The sequence below is a fragment of the Nannospalax galili genome, unplaced genomic scaffold (genome assembly GCF_000622305.1).
Source record: "Nannospalax galili isolate Female #2095 unplaced genomic scaffold, S.galili_v1.0 scaffold648, whole genome shotgun sequence".
Lineage (NCBI taxonomy): Eukaryota > Metazoa > Chordata > Mammalia > Rodentia > Spalacidae > Nannospalax > Nannospalax galili.
In genome coordinates this window covers 768,624-786,479 of record NW_008360311.1, presented here as the reverse complement: position 1 = coordinate 786,479, position 17,856 = coordinate 768,624, and the positions used below count along the sequence as shown (strand labels likewise).

At 43.8% G+C, this 17,856-nt stretch overlaps 1 long non-coding RNA gene across 3 annotated transcripts in view; it reads right to left on the bottom strand.

Moving 5' to 3' along the window:
• The window catches only part of LOC103727025, a 110,331-nt gene that overhangs the window by 57,181 nt on the left and 35,294 nt on the right, over positions 1–17,856 (bottom strand). For 2 of the 3 annotated variants that reach the window (XR_003848042.1, XR_003848043.1), the window contains exon 3: positions 112–249. The exons of the other annotated variant lie outside the window; for it this stretch is intronic. This is a non-coding gene — a long non-coding RNA (uncharacterized LOC103727025). The remainder of the gene's footprint in view (positions 1–111; positions 250–17,856) is intronic. 3 annotated transcript variants of the gene reach the window in all.

The window sequence follows — 17,856 nt, the reverse complement described above, 5'->3', positions numbered from 1 at the left end:
GTTTCTCCGGCCCACAAGGGGCATACCTAGAGTCTGATGTCAAAGTAGAGTCTTTGACAGCATAAATGGCCACATTGTGGGGTGTCTGATTGAAAGAGAACATTCCATTACCTTGTTGTATTCTGTTGGTTTGAAGCAAATTGTAGGTCCTGTCCTTCACAGAAGGGAATCAGTAGAGGGTGTGGCTACCAGAGGGGAGGGACCAGGCCCACTGCACTCGCTCAGTCTTTCATAGGAATTGGTGATAAACTTTTGAGGGGGGAAAAAAAAGTAAAGATTTGGTCTGATTATTTGATATTATCTGTCCTGCAGAAAACACGAAAACTCAACAGCACAGAACACTTTCCAAACACACATTTAACAAGATGTCAAGAAAGCACAAGGACTTTAGCTCATTAACTGAGATCTAGAGGAGTTATATGCTCAACCATTAGGCTGAGTGTTAGAACGACCATCTTCATTTCCCCCCCGCCCCACACACACACCTTTTTATACTTGTATTATTTACTTTTCTGTTGCTGTGATAGAAACACTGACCAAAGCAACTTACAGAAGGAAGAGTTTATTTGAGCTCACAGTTCCAGGGGAATTACAGTCCATCTTGGTGGGGAGGCATGGTGGCAGAGGTGGCTAGAGGAGGAGTGGGAGCTAAGCTCTACATCTTCCAGGAGGCACAGGAAACAAGAGCGATACTGGAGATCCAGCAAGGCTTAAGAACTCTTTAAGCCCACCCCCAGTGACGTGCTTCCTCCAGCATAGCCACACCTTCTAAGACCTCCCAAAACAGCACCACCAACTGGTGACAAAAATGTCCAAATACTTGGAGCCTATGGGGGACATTCTCATTCAAACCATCACAATACTTTTAGGAAAAGAAGTAAACAAGAGAAACTCAGTTTGATCCCATAAAAATCTGGCAAATGTCTATAATTTGCTGTACCACCCTGAAAGCAGAGGATAAGTTACACTGTATATCAGAGTAGTCTTAGCTGGATCACAGTCATCCATAGCTGTGTGAGAAAGAGCTTATTGGTGGGTAGCATCCAGTCCCATAAGCCTGGCATTCTGAGCGCAGAACCGACCAACCTGCTTTTTAACAAGAACCAAGAGAAATCTCCTTCACACTGAAGTTCAGGGAGCTCAGATGGAGCAGTACCCAGAAAATCTTCAGATACATACAAACCGCCTAAGGCCATTTAGAAAGCAGGTCCTGACCCAGTAGGTCTGGAGCAGAACCTGAAGTTCCACATATCTGGTCCCCAGACGATGTCACTGCTGTTGGCCCCTGGATCATACTAAAATATGAAGAGTTGAGGACAGGAAAGAATGGAAGTAACAAAGAGCAAATGTCTCCCTCCACGTCAATACTGTGAATTCTGGGATTTCAAGTAGCAAGAGTTTAAAGCGAAAATCTCTAGAAACTTTCCAGAACCATATGGGGACTACTTAGTATGTGTGCCTCTATATCTTACGACTTTGAGAGGAAAGTGATGTTTAGGGGTAGAGATGGTGTGTGTGAGATGTCCAGAGTAAAATCGCAAACCCAGTAGGTACATGGCTAGAAAAATGAATATGCACTGAGAAGGTGAGAGGCTAGCAGGGCTTCTAGAAAGACCAGAACTTAGCCAAGCACTCCCTTAGCAGGACCCAAATGAATAGCACACAGGCACATGGTCAGAGGAAGGGATGAAAACCAGTAAGAAGACAGGAGTTTTGACAGTCATGGTTCAGAATTAACCAAGAGTCTGTGACCAAATGCACAAAAGAGATCAGAGAACTAATGAACTTCCTAGAAGCCTGAAAACTCTGGTCAAGCTGATCATGAAGGTGGCTACCAACTAAGACCCCCACAGGATCAGCTGATGTTCATTTCAATGGCAAAGGTTCCAGTTTGAGCTGGGGAAAAGGAACAGGGAGAACCCCCAGGGGGTCCAGGGAGCTGAGTGGCACTAACGTAACCTGGGCAGCAGCAACCTTTGGAAAGGCTGAGGCAGCGTGATTTGATGACAGTCCAGACCTGCCAGTCAAGAGACCCAGGTTTCCCTGGTTCATTCACTCACTCCTTACAATTTTGCAGAGTGTCTACCAAATTTTAAATCCTGTGCTAGGCCCCAGAGAACATAGACAGCAAAGGAAACAATAATGGTGAAACTAATGAAAGGAGAACAGCGCTAAAAGTCGTGTTCTGAGTGTGTGACTTACATTAAGCAGTCTGTATTTTCTTTTCACAGTCTGAGGGGGTAAGACTGAGGCAGGGTCTCATGTAGTTCAAGATGACCTCAAACTCACTATGTATCTGAAAATGACCTTGAACTTCTGGTCTTCCAGCCTCCACTTCCCAAGTACTAGAATTTCAGGCATGTGCTATATGCCACACTTGAATTTTGTGTAGTGCTAGGGATTGAAACCCGAGCTTCGTGTATATTAGGTGCTCTAGCTTGCTTTTCTATTGCTATAATAAACACTATGACTGAAAGCAACTTTGGGAGGAAAGGGTTATTTGGCTTTCAAATTACAGTCCCTCATCCAGGGACGTCAAGGCAGGAAATGGAGGCAGGAACAGAAGCACCGACCATGGAGAAATGCTGCTTACTGGCCTGTGTCTAGGCTCACTGCCTAGGGATGATACCACCCACAGCAGACAGGGCCTTCCTACACCAGCTAGCATTCAATAAAATGCCCCATAGACATGGTCACAGCCAGTCAGATGGGGGAAATTGATCATTTGAGGTTCATCTTCCTAGGTGTCTGAAGTTGATACCTATGATGCTAGGCCAGCACCCTGTGAACTAAGCTATATTCCCAACCTGAGAAGTGTTTTTAATGCCCACTTTTTGAACATGGAAACTGAGGTGAAGTTATATACAAACCCTTTCTGTTTGTAATAGAGCTTATATTCTAACAAGCTGCCCTCAGCCAACAAAAGGACTTTGGGTGACTTTGAATATGCTTTCTCTTTTGTAGCCATGGCAAATAACTAAATGCTGCGTTCGCTCTGAGTCAAACATCTTATCCTATTCAGTCCTCACAGAATCTTAGGGTGTGATAACTATTATTCCCATTTTACAGATATGGAAACTAAGGTTCAGACAGGCTAAACTATTTTCCCAAGATGTCATATCTAAGACTTAAACCTAGGCAGACTGATCTCAAACTGCATTTTAGGAGTTGTCCTGTGTCTGAGATCCCATTGCAGTGGAACAGTCCATGATATCCCTATGAATTATTTGAATCTCAGGTCATTTTGTTTTCAAAACTTCTATGTGCACCAGTAGACCATACGGGACAATTCAAAGAAAAGCCCACAAGCTAAGGACACGTCAGATAGGAGGCCATCTATATGCCCCCAGTGTGCTCAACGGCCTTGCAGAACACATTCTCACCCCCCCACCTGTGGGTGATAGAACAAGGCAGGCTATGCCTCACAGAAAACCAGGCATAGCCTAGAGTGAGGACATTCTGTGCAGCCTGGAGATGTCAGTGCAGGAGGAATAACGGACTCTTTGTGGGCATGGGGGTCTATCAAACACAGCCCTAGACACCTTCCTGATTGAGATGAACAGGAAGGGATTTAAATTGAGGTCCTGAACTGAGAGGAGGGCACATTCATCATGCTCATTGCTGGAGTCAGAAACAAATTCATTTTTCCTGTGAGGAGTGTTATCAAGCAAGAAATCAAGTCCACAGGTGCGGTGTCTGGGGGGAAAGACAGAGGTGCCGGTAGACACTGGAATTCGTGTATCTCCAGGTTGTATAAAACTCCCAACCAAAAGTCTCCATAAACTATGCACTGGCTGCTGACATCCATAATGGATGACCCAGATTTAGCAGATACTATAAGATTTGCAAGTTTCCACTTACCCAGAGTTGAAGTGACTCATTTGTTCATTCAGCAAATATTTAGTAAATGCCTTGAAATTCTAGGACTGAAGGATTTAGCAGTAAAGCAAGCAAAATTGACCTTGCTCTTATCAAGCTTATTTCTAGACACAGAAAGTAATCAGAGGGTCTGATAACTACAGCTGTGTGAGTAATTGCATGAGGCAGGATAGATGGTGATGAACATTGAGGGACATAGTAGGCTGAGCTGATGAAAGGTGGCTGAGTTGATGCTGGCTTAGAAACAGGCAGAGCGGCAGCTTAGATGAGAAAACACTCATCAGAGATCTAAAGCAGGAAAAGGAATCCATGTAGTGAGCAAGGGAAGACAGCCCTGGGACAGGAGAGGAGCGAGTTCAAGAGCCTCTGAAACAGGAGCAAGTGTGGCCTCTGAGAATCTGGCAGGAGGCTAGGACGGTGACGTGTCATGAGGGGGCTGGTGAGATGACATGTGTAGAAGAAGCCACAGCAGAGGTGAAGCACACAGGACTTGTGGCCACACAGAGGAGGAGGACTTCACTGTAACAGTGAATGGCATGTGTTAAGCAGGGGACTGATATGGCTCCCTTCATGAATATCTCTCTGCAAATCCAGTAGAGAACGAAGTGTATACTGTTCAGAACAGCAGTGGGGAGGCCAACAGAACAGCTACTGTGGGCACCCAAGTGGGAGATGGTAGAGACCTGGGTGAAAGTGGAACAGGGAAATGGGAAGAAGGGGATTTGGAGGCTGCTCTGGAGGTGGAGCCTCAGGACTTGCTGAAGGGTTATGTGCAGAATGGGTTAGGTGTAGGATGGGTTAGGTGCAGGATGGGTTAGATGCAGGATGGGTTAGGTGTAGGATGGGTTAGGTGCAGGATGGGTTAGGTGCAGGATGGGTTAGGTGTAGGATGGGTTAGGTATAGGATGGGTTAGGTATAGGATGGGTTAGGTGCAGGATGGGTTAGGTACAGGATGGGTTAGGTGCAGGATGGGTTAGGTGCAGGATGGGTTAGGTGCAGGATGGGTTAGGTGTAGGGATGAATACAAAGCCATTCCTGTGTCTTAGTGTCATAAGTTTTCTGCACTTGAGGCTATACTTTGTAAGCTGGCCCAGCTTTATACAATAGTGATGCCCCCGTGTGTGAAGTGCAGCAACCAACCTGTTTCTCCTTCTCCTGATGAGAGCCAGGATCAAAGGAGAATCCTGAGAGGGAGGAGAGAGCCAGGGTATGGTGATCCTTTCTCAAGATCAGGATAAACACATGAGTGCAAGTGTGCATGTGTGTCACTGTGTTGTGCATGTATGTGAATGCATGTTTTGGTGTGCTGTACATTGAATGTATGTGGATGCACATGTGTGTGTAATCCAGTGGTATTTTACATGTATGCATGTGTGTATGTGTGTGCATGTGTGGCTGAACATCTGTCTGTATATGTATATGTGCATGTGTATCAGTGTAATGTATGTGTGTAGATGTCTATATGTGTAAGTCTATGTTTGTGTGTTGTGCATGTGTGTGAAAATGTGCACATGTGTGGTGCCTGTGTGTCTGTGTGTCTGCATATATGCATATGTGTCTATTGTTGTGCATATAGATGCATACACATGTGTGGGTACCTACATCCACTTCTTGTACATGTGTACATATTTGTACATATGTACACATATTTCAGTGAAAAACATAACTATCACCTCAAAGTGAATAAGGCATAGTTTATTCTTAGTCAAATATGAGTGAGCAATGCCCAGGATCACAGGTTAAGTGTGCATCATTGGTATCTTCCAGTGTGGAAGCAGCTGCATGAAATGTTACAGGCCACAGAACAGCAGAAGTCATTAACCACAGGATCATGATGTTCTAATCAATCAACCCTGCAGAATCCTCAACACAGATGTGACTTTTGGGAGGAACTTAAATTTACACATGTGTGTGTGCATGCATGCATGTTGCATGTGGCACATGTGTGTGCCCATGTGTTGTGTGTGCATGCTTATGTATGCTTGTGTGTATGTGAGCATGCATGACACTGTTGTTTTTGTGTGCATGATCTTAAATTAACAGCCAGAAAACAACAGTCCAATTCTGACTATATGAACGTGTGTCTGACTTACAGTACAAATAGGAATTTGGAGTATTAAACAGTGGACAAAACCTTACTTCATAGGCAAGTTCACTGTCCCCCAATACTATAAGCCCCCTCCAAGCAGGACCCTCCTGGACATGTGGGCTGAAGCAAGACCACTGTTTCACAGAGGCCAGGTCAAGAACCAGAGGGAATCCATTCACCCACCTTTGTGCCCCATTCAAAACCAATTAGTCACCAAGGAGAATGATGTCTTTCTAGATTTTTTTCTTTGAAATAAAATATAAATGCATAACTAACCCTGCACCATGTTCCTTAGGGAACCAGAGGATGTGTGTCAGGGTCTGACCCTGCACCATGGTCCTTAGGGAACTAGGGGGTATGAGTCAGGGTATTAGATGGAGAAAAAAGTATCATTAGGTCAAACTGGATGGATGTATTTTGTTTGACTGTGATAAAAAGCAGGGAGGGGCGAGGTAAGGAGTGATCCCCTCTGACCTTTTAGATGGGAGGCTCTCAAACCAAGCCTTTAGTACCTCCATAGTAACAAGTGACTTAACCCCTTGCCCTTTCTTTGCTTTATAAGTAAAGAATAAAGGAGAAAATAGATAATAAAATCAGAGTGCTAGAGGACAGGGCTGGACTGAGTGATCAGGGGGCTGTCCAAGCTTTGGGGACTGGAGTCAAGCAGGAGGCAGTATCGCACTGTGACGGAGAACGACATACCAAGACGTTCAGCTCTAGGCAGGCTCTGCCTGCCTTAGCCCAGTGGCCCTGGACATCTGCTTATGTTCTCCCATCTTCTTCCTAGTTCATGGAGTGCAGATGAAACAGGGTTGAGAATGACTGGGCTAATCCAAGGATGTGGTGAGAACAGTCCCCAGCACATGACTATGGCTCCATCAGTATTCCAGTGTTTGATTCTGAACCCAAGTCTTCCATAATTTTTATTCCGAAGAATTCAACTTAAGGACTTTTAGGCCACTGAGATCCATGAGAGCCCGCCTTTCCCCTATTTCTGTGGAAACTTTGTCTAAACTGTCCCAGGGAAATGGGAAAACATGCCACATAATTTGGGGAAACACCCTGAGGTGTCTGGTTTCCATGGTTACCATCCCAGCTGGTGGGCTTAGACATTACCCAGGGGTCTCTTTGACTAGAAAGACTTGTGGTTATTACAGTCAACATAAAAAAATCAGACATTTGGACAAAATGTCACAGCAACGGGCAGCATTTTTCACATCTGAGAGCTGTCTCTCAAGCTCCTGTCCTCTGATCATCATTCCAGGGACTCAGAAAGCAGAACAATCTCTTCCCAAACTTGTTTTACAGGCCAAAGATTCATTAATTAACCATTAGCATCATTTAGAAGAGACAGGGTTTCACCACACACCTGGGACCGCTGGTCTCAAAGCTAGGAAAAGGCTCAGATTCAGCCTGTCAGGAAAGGCAGGCAGAGAACCACAAAGATCTGACCTGGCTCAGGATGATACGGAGCCCAGAAACCAGACAACAAACTCAGATCTCCAGGAGTAACTACTGCCTCCTTCACCTCAGGAAAAACTAGCAGCTTCACAAAAGCCTTTCCTGATTTAACCAAAAAGCAAAGTCCAGAGAAGCATGCCTCTCTAAAATCACAAGCACAAAGGCTGGGCACAGAACTCCACTGTGTGACGCCCAGCTGCTCACACAGACTTTCAGCTGACATTTTAAACAGGAGGAAGGGGAAAGAAAGGGTTCCCCACCAGATATTGAGGCTAATCCCTTGCTGACCCAGAGTAGGGACAATGTTTGGAAAGAATAGGGAAACTGGCTGTAACTGGTCTCCCGCCCAGTTCCCTCCCCTAAGATTCTATATTGTGGCAGAGTGATTTTCCTAAAACTTAGATCTGCTCATATCACTAACTGTTAAATCCTTAAATGACTCCCCACTGACTTCGGGATAAAATCCAAATGCCTTGTAATAAGGCCATTCATTAGCAGGCTCCTGCCTCCCTCGCCAGCTTCAGTCCTGCCCCTCTCCAGCGCACACATGCTGTAACTGTCCACAAGGGGCTGCTCATTGGCCCCCAGTAAATCCAGGCTCTCTCCGTTCCCGCTTTACAGAGATGCTAGGCAGACTACACATTGCCCACCTATCTCTTTCAGCCTTCTATACTTCCTCCACAGTCACAGACCACCTCCTCCAGGAACGCTTTCTGACATTCTCCTACCTATGAGGATGAATGAGGTTCTTCTACCTATGCTTTAAGTACATTCTCTAGGCAACCCCCTCACTCAGATGTTTCATAAGCCATCCATCTACCAAGCTGCATGAGAGCATTCCTAGGCAGAGGTTGGCAAAGTCATGTCCATGTTCCCAGCCCTATAGACACTGGCACATGGTTGAAGCTTAATAGTAACAAATACCTCTCACACCTAAAACAACTCCCACTTACCACTAGTAATCACATATATGGATGCATATGAATGTGTATTTATATGTGTCACTATTTTTAACTTTGTTTTGTTAAATCTAGAAGGAGCAGGACATCAGAGACAGTTGTTAATTGCCCTAAAGGTGAATATCACCTGCCTTATCAGAGAAAATAGAATTGTGCCTATAAAACAAATCAACAAATGCTCCAAAAGCCAGTACTAGCCAATTTGAGGTGTATGGTATCATGATGCATGTGCATGTGTATGAGGAGGAATGGGCATATGCATTTACATACGGTCACGTTTATAATTCAACCTTCAATATGTTGATGTTATTTATATGCCTCTTCACTGAAGGGCTAAAGGCAGAGAAGGGCAAAGAGTGGAGGAACTGAGTCCATTTCTTTAATGGTCTACAGTGTACAACCAGCCAATGGTAACCCATAAGCCTGCACCCAGGAATTTAGCAACAAGTAAATTTAGCAATAAGTAACCTATATGTCCTCATTTTAGCTTCAGTTGTCAACTTGACACAGCCTAGAGTCATCTGAAGGAGTCTCAACTCAAAGATTGCCCAGATCAGATTGGCCTGTGGGTATGTTTCTGTGGAATTGTCTTATATGTTGATCAGTGTAGGAGGGCCCAGTCCACTGTGGGCAGTGCCATCCCTAGGCAGGTAGTCCAGAGCTGTATAAGAAAGCTAGCTGTGTATGAGCCTATAAGAGAGCCAGGGAGCAAGCCAGCATTCCTCCATGCTCCAGTGATGGATTGTGACTCCTGGAAGTATAAGCCAAATAAATAAACCCTTTCCTTTCCAAGTTGTATGTGGTCAGAGGATTTTTATCAAAGCAACCAAATGAACTAGAAAGCCTTATATTATGTTGTATGTTGGATTTTACAAAGCACTCTTAAATTCTTCACAATATTTGGAAAGGGATGAAGAATGTTTTCTCTTGTTTTATTTCACCTTTAAGTAGTGTTATAAGCAGCAATGTACTTACAAACAATACAAATATTGATGTATTTCTTTTATCCACTCTCTTTGCATGATACCATGCTAATGACACCCATCTGACTTCCTTTATATGTCTTCCTAAAACGTATGCTTTATTTCAGTGTTTTTATCACCCTACAGGATACTGGAGCTTTGTTCCATTTTGGTTGTTGTTTTGTTTTTGTTCTTTTTTGACACAGGGTCCCACTGTATAGCTCTGCATGGCCTGGAACTTACTGTGTAGACCAGGTTGACCTTGAACCCACAGAGATATGCCTGTCTCTGCCTCCCAAACTCAGGGATTAAAGGCATGGGCATCCATGCCTGGCTGTTGCTGTTTCTTAATGAGTGTGTTATCAGCTCGGTCTATCCTGTCTGTTTCCCTGCTCAATATTGTTCTCATATATGACCAATTATGCTGCAGTAGGCTCACTGACTTCTCATGTTGCACTTGAAGTTTTCTCCTATTTGCTACTGAGCCGGTTGGTGTGAGCATCCTCGTCCCTCATCCTGGTGCACAAGAGCAAGTGTTTCTCTTGGCTGTTTACCTGAAAGTTCAATTGCATCATGATAGAGTGAAGGTTCAACTATAAAAATAATGTTGATCTGTTTGTTGAGATGGTTGGGCCAAACCCCATGCCTACCAAAGTAGTAAGGGAATACCCATCACTGTGTAGGGTTGGCCAGAATGGCTAGGAATGATAAACATGGATCTCAGATTAGCATTCTCTGAGCTAAAATAGGCTACTTGTTTTATAAAATAGCTGATCAGTTATATTTTGTGTATTTGAATTTAGAGGCATTTAGATGAACAGTCTACTCCAAGCTCCACTCTTCTCTGATATCACCTACATTGGCTGATTCACATATCAACGATACCTGCCTGGCCCTGTAGTTTGAGATCCTTGATTCACAGGGGCTATGACTTTAGGCTTAAGTAAGTATAGCCCTTCAGAACAAAGTGTGCTTTCTGAAAGAAGACAGGAACAGCTCAGCTGCACACCCTGTGTGGTTTTGATAAATTATCCCTAAATATAGAAGCTGTGGACATGCTGCACCCAACAGAGTCAGCCACAGTCTAAGAGTTAGTGAGATACAAGTTCAAGTGACAAGTACAGTTCAGACTATAGTACAGTTATTGAAAGCTACAAGTAAACCTCATAGCAATTCTTAGCTGTATATATTATGCCTATCTTATAAAAGAGGACACATAGGAAAGATAACTGGCTTCCCAAGTCAGTAAGAACTGGGGTTTTGATTTACTGGATCCAAAACTTACATGTAGAACACCATAGTATATGCCTTCCCTGATACCACTGAGCAAGTACCTCCACTCTTCCAACATCAGCAAGCTTTACAAAGCACCTGATCTGACGCCTGGCCACTCTGCAGTGGTGATGGCAAGTAGTCACAGTGCCTGTTCTTGCTGTTCATAAATAAAGAAACTGAGGTCCAGAGAAATTGAGATAATAATTACTTGGGGAATGAGTGGAGGCACTGAGGTACAAACTAGCCTCTTCTCACTAACACCAAGAACTCAATAGAAGGAGTAGTTTGGGAAACAAGGCCAGCAATACCCATACAAAGGCTCAAAGTAGAGCTGTTGTCAGCTAACAGGATTGACTCTTCCTTGATCAAATCACAAGTCTCCTCTCAACCAGGCACAGATGTGGACGGTCCCAAAAGGTGCATGTCTGAGAAAAATAATGTTTTTTCTTTCTATTGATCTAGGAACTGAATCTCTCTTCTGACCTGAAGTGTAATCATGTTCTTTTGAAAGGACTGTTAAAACAGGAAGCACACACCAGAGCTTAGAGATGTGAGTCCTAGAAAGGAGAGAGAAGTGGGCGGGGGGGAAACCTTCCAAACAAATGTGACATCCTTCTTAGAAACAGTGGCAGAGGGTGGAAGACTGCCTCTGGCATTTCAAGGGGATGTCCCTCTCAAAGTACATTTAGAACTTTGGGAGACTTATCTGACTGATCACTTGTGAGAATGAATTAAACTTTGAATTTTTCCAGTCCAGACCAGCCTCCCTCCAGGTTGGGTCCAGCTGATAGTTAGACTGTAGAGAACAGCTTCAAAACAATGACCTAGAGGAGCTGTTATTGGATCACGTGTTAATAAAAATACTGATTTTATATCTATTGAGAGAGTATGTTCTCAAACACCTGAGATGCATTAGCATCAGTAGCTCCAAACTCAAATGGAAGCTGCCTCTAGCCTGGACCCCTATCATTGGTAAGCCCTAGATTAGGGCCACCGGCCTGCCCTCAGTTCAGAGATAGACATACAAAGATATAATGGGGGCTAGATAGATGGCTCAGAGGTTAAGAGCACTGACTGCTCTTGCAGAGAACTCGGGTTCGATTCCTAACACCCACATAACGGCTACAAACCATCCTTAATTCCAGTTCCAGGAGAATCCAAAGCCCTCTTCTGACCTCCACTGGCATTGCACAACACAAGGGCACCCACATACCTGCAGGCAATACATTCATATGCATAAAATAAAAATAATAAATAAAATATTTTTTTCCTAAAAAGATATAATGATAGACAAGGCAAACCAGGACTCAAAAGACCTACGGTCCAGTAGGGAAGTTCACATTTAGAGATAGGCAGAAATCGGAGTGCCAAATGAAAGGACAGAGGCAGGCAGGCAGTCCTGAAGAACAAGAAACAGGAGAACATGATGGATACTCTATCCAACTACATAGAAAAGGAGACAGAAGAGAGGAGTTTTAAGGATGAATTCAACCATCACTTCTATCTATTTGATCTCAAACATGTCCCTGGACTCTTTGTCTTGAGCTATCGCTTGACCAAAGAGGCAGAGTAGCAATCTCCTGTGTGGCAGAGAATTAACACTTTAATTTGTAGAGCTCAGATTAGATGGCTGAAGTACAGAACAGCAAATACATCACCTTGAAAGGCACCCTTACAGTGTGTGTCCCTTACCCTTCAGTACAGAAGAGGACAGATCTCCTCCCAAGCATTCTCCACCTACGTGGACTCATTTCAAACCTACGGAGACAGAAGACGAACCAATGCCCTCCAGCAGTTGGATGTTGCCTCTTATCTTTCTCCCTATTATCCAGCATAATAGCATCCCCTTTTATTGTATCAGAACCCATGAGTTCAAGCTGGCATCTATCTCTTATGGCCATCAGATCAACAGACTAGACTCTCTTGTGGTGGGGCAAGGAGGAGGCGGGAAGAACCACCTCCTTTCACACAATTTTAGCATCCCACACCGCTTGACCTCTCCTCACATTGAAGTCAAATAAAGCAAGTCATTGCATCCTGGCCTGTCCCTTTTCCCTGCTCTATATAAAGCTAGCTACAGATGGCATGCAAGGACTGATGCTCCAAAACTCCCCAGTGCCCATTCCCTTCCATCAAGCTGGTTCCTAAATCTGTGGATGTAGCAGACTTCAGAAGAGGAAGCGGCGTGATGGCACAGCGTGAGCCTTGGCACACTCGAATCGAGGCTGTGCCAGGCCATGATGCCCGAATCTCACCCGCTCTGAGGCAATGCAAGGAATGGCATCTGGCTGCCCCACTGCCCACATGAGGAGAGCCTGGTACTGAAAGCCAAGTTTCTCTCTTCAGTGCACTCTGGGTAGGAAGCAAAAAACCCATGGTAATGTGAGAAGAAAGAAACCAGGAAAAGAAGTGGTGGGGTACTGAGGGGTTTGGAGAAAGCAACCTGGAGTATTCCTCCTTACTCATATCTTCTCCTTCTAGCAAATTCCAGGGGAGGGGAGAGTGGGCCAGAAAAAGCGGAAGGAAAATTACTTTAGACCTCTCTCCCTTAAGAGATTTGCATCGTGTTCAGTACTCTTCAATACTTATTCCCTCCATCAAAACTAAAGGCTAGTATTATCCCCCACAACCATTTTTTGGAAGAGAAAACAGAGATGTTAAAGAAGTCACTCAAATGACCCAGCTCTTAAACAACGGCGCCAAGATTCAAATTCAGGTATATGGGATTTCAAAGCTTTTTTCTCTGAAGGATCTAGTCAACCTCAACTAGCTGTCATAACAGAGCAGAAAAGCATTACTTGATGCTTCCTACCTCAGAGATATTTACATTTTAATAGCCTGTCTCTTAACAAGGCTTCAATGAGCAAAGAAATGAATTGCTTGTAATGCTATTTAGGGCACTATGATAGGTCACAGAGGAAATACATGGGGTCAGGGGTGCCTCAAATAACAATGTCTACCTCATCTCTGTATAATGAAGCCAGGCTGGTCTGAAGGAATACTGGAGCCCATGCTTTGCATTTATTCTGATAGAAACTGTGCTTATTAAGGGTTGCAACCAAGAGAAATTATATTTGGATATAGGAAAGCCTTCCCAGTGAGGGACCTGCAGAGGTTCAGAAGATGATTACTAAACTTACATTCACACATGTATACACACTTTCTCACATACAGACATTCACACACACACATTCACACATGTATACATACACACGTATTCACATACACTCACATACACATACATACAACACACATTCACACACACTCATATATACACACATTCATACACACATTCACACCCATATATATACACATACATACAACACACATTCACACACACTCATATATACACACATTCACACCCATATACACAAATGCACACACACTCATATACATACAAAATATATGCCCATGCACACACATTCACATGCACACACTCAGTATATACATTCACTCACACAAATGAATGTATACATTTATACCCACATATACATTCAAATATATACATATACTTACACATTCACATTTTCTCATGCACTCACATGCACATACACACATTCACATATACACATATGCACACACACATATCCATACATATCCACACTCACATATACACACACACATTCAAACACTCACAAACACAGACACACATGCACACACTCACACACACATATACACATGTACATGCACATGCAAGCACATTTATAAGCACACATTCACATACACAATTTCACATGTGCACGTGTACACATGCACATAATATTCATACCCACACACATTCACATGCTCACATGTACACACATACATACACATACACACATATGCACATTCACAGAACATTCATACCCACACACATTCAAATACACACACACATACACATTCACATAGACATACACACATTCACATACCTACACACATATGCACATCCACATGCATACCCCCTGTGATGGCTAATCCTGGATGTCAACTTCACTGGATCTGGGATTAACTGAAATGAGAGATCTTCTTGATTTGATCATCTGAAGCTGGAAGACACACCCTAAAAGTGGGTGTTACCTTCTGATGGCAGCCCATATAAAAGGCCATGGCAGAGGAGAACACCTGGCTTCTTGCTGCTTGCCTTCTCTCTCTCTGGTGAGTTCATCTTGCTGCTGTAGACTGAAGACTAACTGATCTTTTGGAATTTGTCAGGCAATTGAAGTCCCTTCAGTGCCAGATCGGGACTACTGAGACAACCAAACTGAGCGACTAGAGATTCTCAGCCTCTCCAGTGTGGTGCAGCCATTGTTGGACTACTCAGACTCTATCCTGTGAGCTAAGCTGATTAAATTTCTATACATATATATTCATTCTACCGGTTCTGTTTCTTTGGAGAATCCCAACTAATACAGATTGTGGTACCAGGAGTGGTGCTAGAGAAACAGAATAGAAAGGATGCATTTCTTTAATGGGCTTGTTGGTATTTGGAGCAGGCTGTCCAACTCAGAGTCTTCAGGTAGCATGGAGAGCACTGAAAATCCATGGTGTAGACTATTTGAAACGATTATGGACACAGATGTATTTGAGTCTTCTAACTCACCTCTTGTGAAGAGCAAGAAATTTAGTGACTCTATACATAAGACATTTGACAATTTGTGGAAAAATAAGAAAAATAATGATGCTGGCTGGTTACTTCTAGCATCTCTGGATAAAGTGATGAAGATAAACAATGAGCTTAATAATAAAATTAACAAGATCCAGATTGGAATCAACAGTTTAAAAGTTCCCAAGTGTGCCCTGGAAGAGAATCTTCTCTCCAGCAGCCAGAGATCTAAAGCTGCAGAAAATCAAGCTGGAGCCCTTATTATAGGTTTGGCTGACCTTCAATGCAAATTTAATTCCCAGCCTTGAAGGGTGTCAGCAGTAAAGGTGAGGGCATTGGTAGGAAAAGATTGGAATCCTGACACGTGGGATGGAGACGTGTGGGAGAACCCTGAGAAGGCTGAGGATTTAGAATCCTCAGACTCTGAGGAATTTGCTTCACCTGATGAATTAATCTCCCCACCCTCAGCAAACCCACCCTCCCCACCCTTGCCTGAGGAAACTAATCCCATTGAGGAAGCTAATCCCATTCAGCAAGACGAAGCTGATGTTCCTCAGGGCCCAGTTGTTGTTGCCTCTAGACCTATAACCAGACTCTAAGCTAAGCAGGCCCCTAGAGGAGAGATAGAAAGTGTGATCCATTAGGCGGTACGCTACACCACTAAAGAACTTAGTGAATTTGCAAATTCATTCAAGCAGAAGTTTAATGAATATGTCTGGGAATGGATTTTAAGGGTATGGGATAATGGTGGAAGGAACATAAAATTGGATCAGGCTGAGTTTATTGACATGGGCCCCCTGACTGGAGATTCTAGGTTTAATATGGAAGCTTGTGCAGTTAAAAAGGGTGTTAAAAGTTTATTTGATTGGTTGGCTGAGGTATTTATCAAAAGATGGCCTAGTGACAGAGAGCTGGAGATACCTGATATCCCTTGGCTTAGTGTTGATGAAGGGACTGTAAGGCTTAGGCAAATTGGTATGCTCGAGTGGATTCTCAGTGCAACACCAAATCCTCCACAATGGGAGGGCCCAGAGGACATGCCTTTTACTGATTTTATAAGATGGAAAGTACTGAGAGAGACACCAGAACGTTTGAAGAGCTTTGTTTTTGCTCTTTTCCTTATGCAGAATCTTACAGTTGGAGATGCTGCTGCTCAATTGCATAAATTAAATGTAAATATAATAGGTGTAACAGGACCTCGAAGTAGGGGTCAGGTAGCAGTACTGAATTACCAAAGACAAGGTGAGCGTACTTATCATAATGGGCGACAAAGGCAAAACAATACCTACAATGAATGGCATGACTCGAATGGACCTGTGGTACTGGCTAATCAATCATGGTGTTTCCAGGGACCACATACATTAGAAGCCTACTAAGTTTTTATTTGATCTGTATAAGCAGAAAAGCTCTAGGACGAATGACAGTGATAGAGAATCTTGCTCAGTCAACCAATTTCGAGACTTGAGACAGTTTACAGACCCAGAACCCCTTGAATGAAGGGAAGGCATGGGGGGCCCTTGAGGAAGGACTTTGTCACAGTACCAAAGAGTTATGCTGTTTGCCTCTCACCCATCCTTCCCCAGAGGGACCTGCACTGCGGCCTTTTACTAGAGTAACTGTATATTGGGGGAAAGGAAATAATCAGAGTTCCCGTGGCCTATTGGATATTGGTTCTGGGTTGACACTGATTCTGGGGGACCCTAAAAAGCATTGTGGCACTCCAGTTAAAGAAGGGGCTTATGGAGGTCAGGTGATAAATGCAGTTTTGGCTGAAATCTGACTGACAGTGGGTCCGGTGGGTCCCCGAACTCATCCTGTGGTTATTTCCCCAGTACCAGAATGTATAATTGGGATAGATATACTTAGGAATTGGCAGAATCCCCACATCGGTTCCCTGACCTGTGGAATGAGGGCTATTATGGCTTGAAAGGCCAAATGGAAACCACTGGAATTGCCTCTGCCAGGGAAAATAGTGAATCAAAAACAGTATCGCATCCCTGGAGGGACTGCAGAAATTAGTGCTACCATCAAGGATTTGGAAGATGCAGGGGTGGTGATTCCCACCACATCTCCCTTTAACTCTCCTATTTGGCCTGTGCAGAAGACAGATGGGTCATGGAGAATGACAGTTGACTATCAAAAACTTAATCAAGTAGTGACTCCAATTGCAGCTGCTGTACCAGATGTGGTTTCCTTACTCGAGCAGATTAATACGTCTCCTGGTACCTGGTATGCAGCTATTGATTTGGCAAATGCTTTTTTCTTGGTACCAGTTCATAAGGACCACCAGAAGCAATTTGCTTTCAGCTGGCAAGGCCAACAGTATACCTTTACTGTCCTGCCTCAAGGGTATATTAACTCTCCAGCATTGTGCCACAACTTGGTTCGAAGGGATCTTGATTGCCTGACTCTTCCACAAAATATCACACTGGTCCACTATATTGATGATGTTATGCTGCTTGGATCCAGTGAGCAGGAGGTAGCAGACAGTCTGGACTTGTTGGTTAAGCATATGCACATGAGAGGATGGGAAATAAATCCAATCAAAATCAAGGGCCTTCTACCTCAGTGAACTTTCTAGTAGTTCAGTGGTGTGGAGCATGCAGAGACATTCCTTCTAAGGTGAAGAATAAGTTGTTGCATTTGGC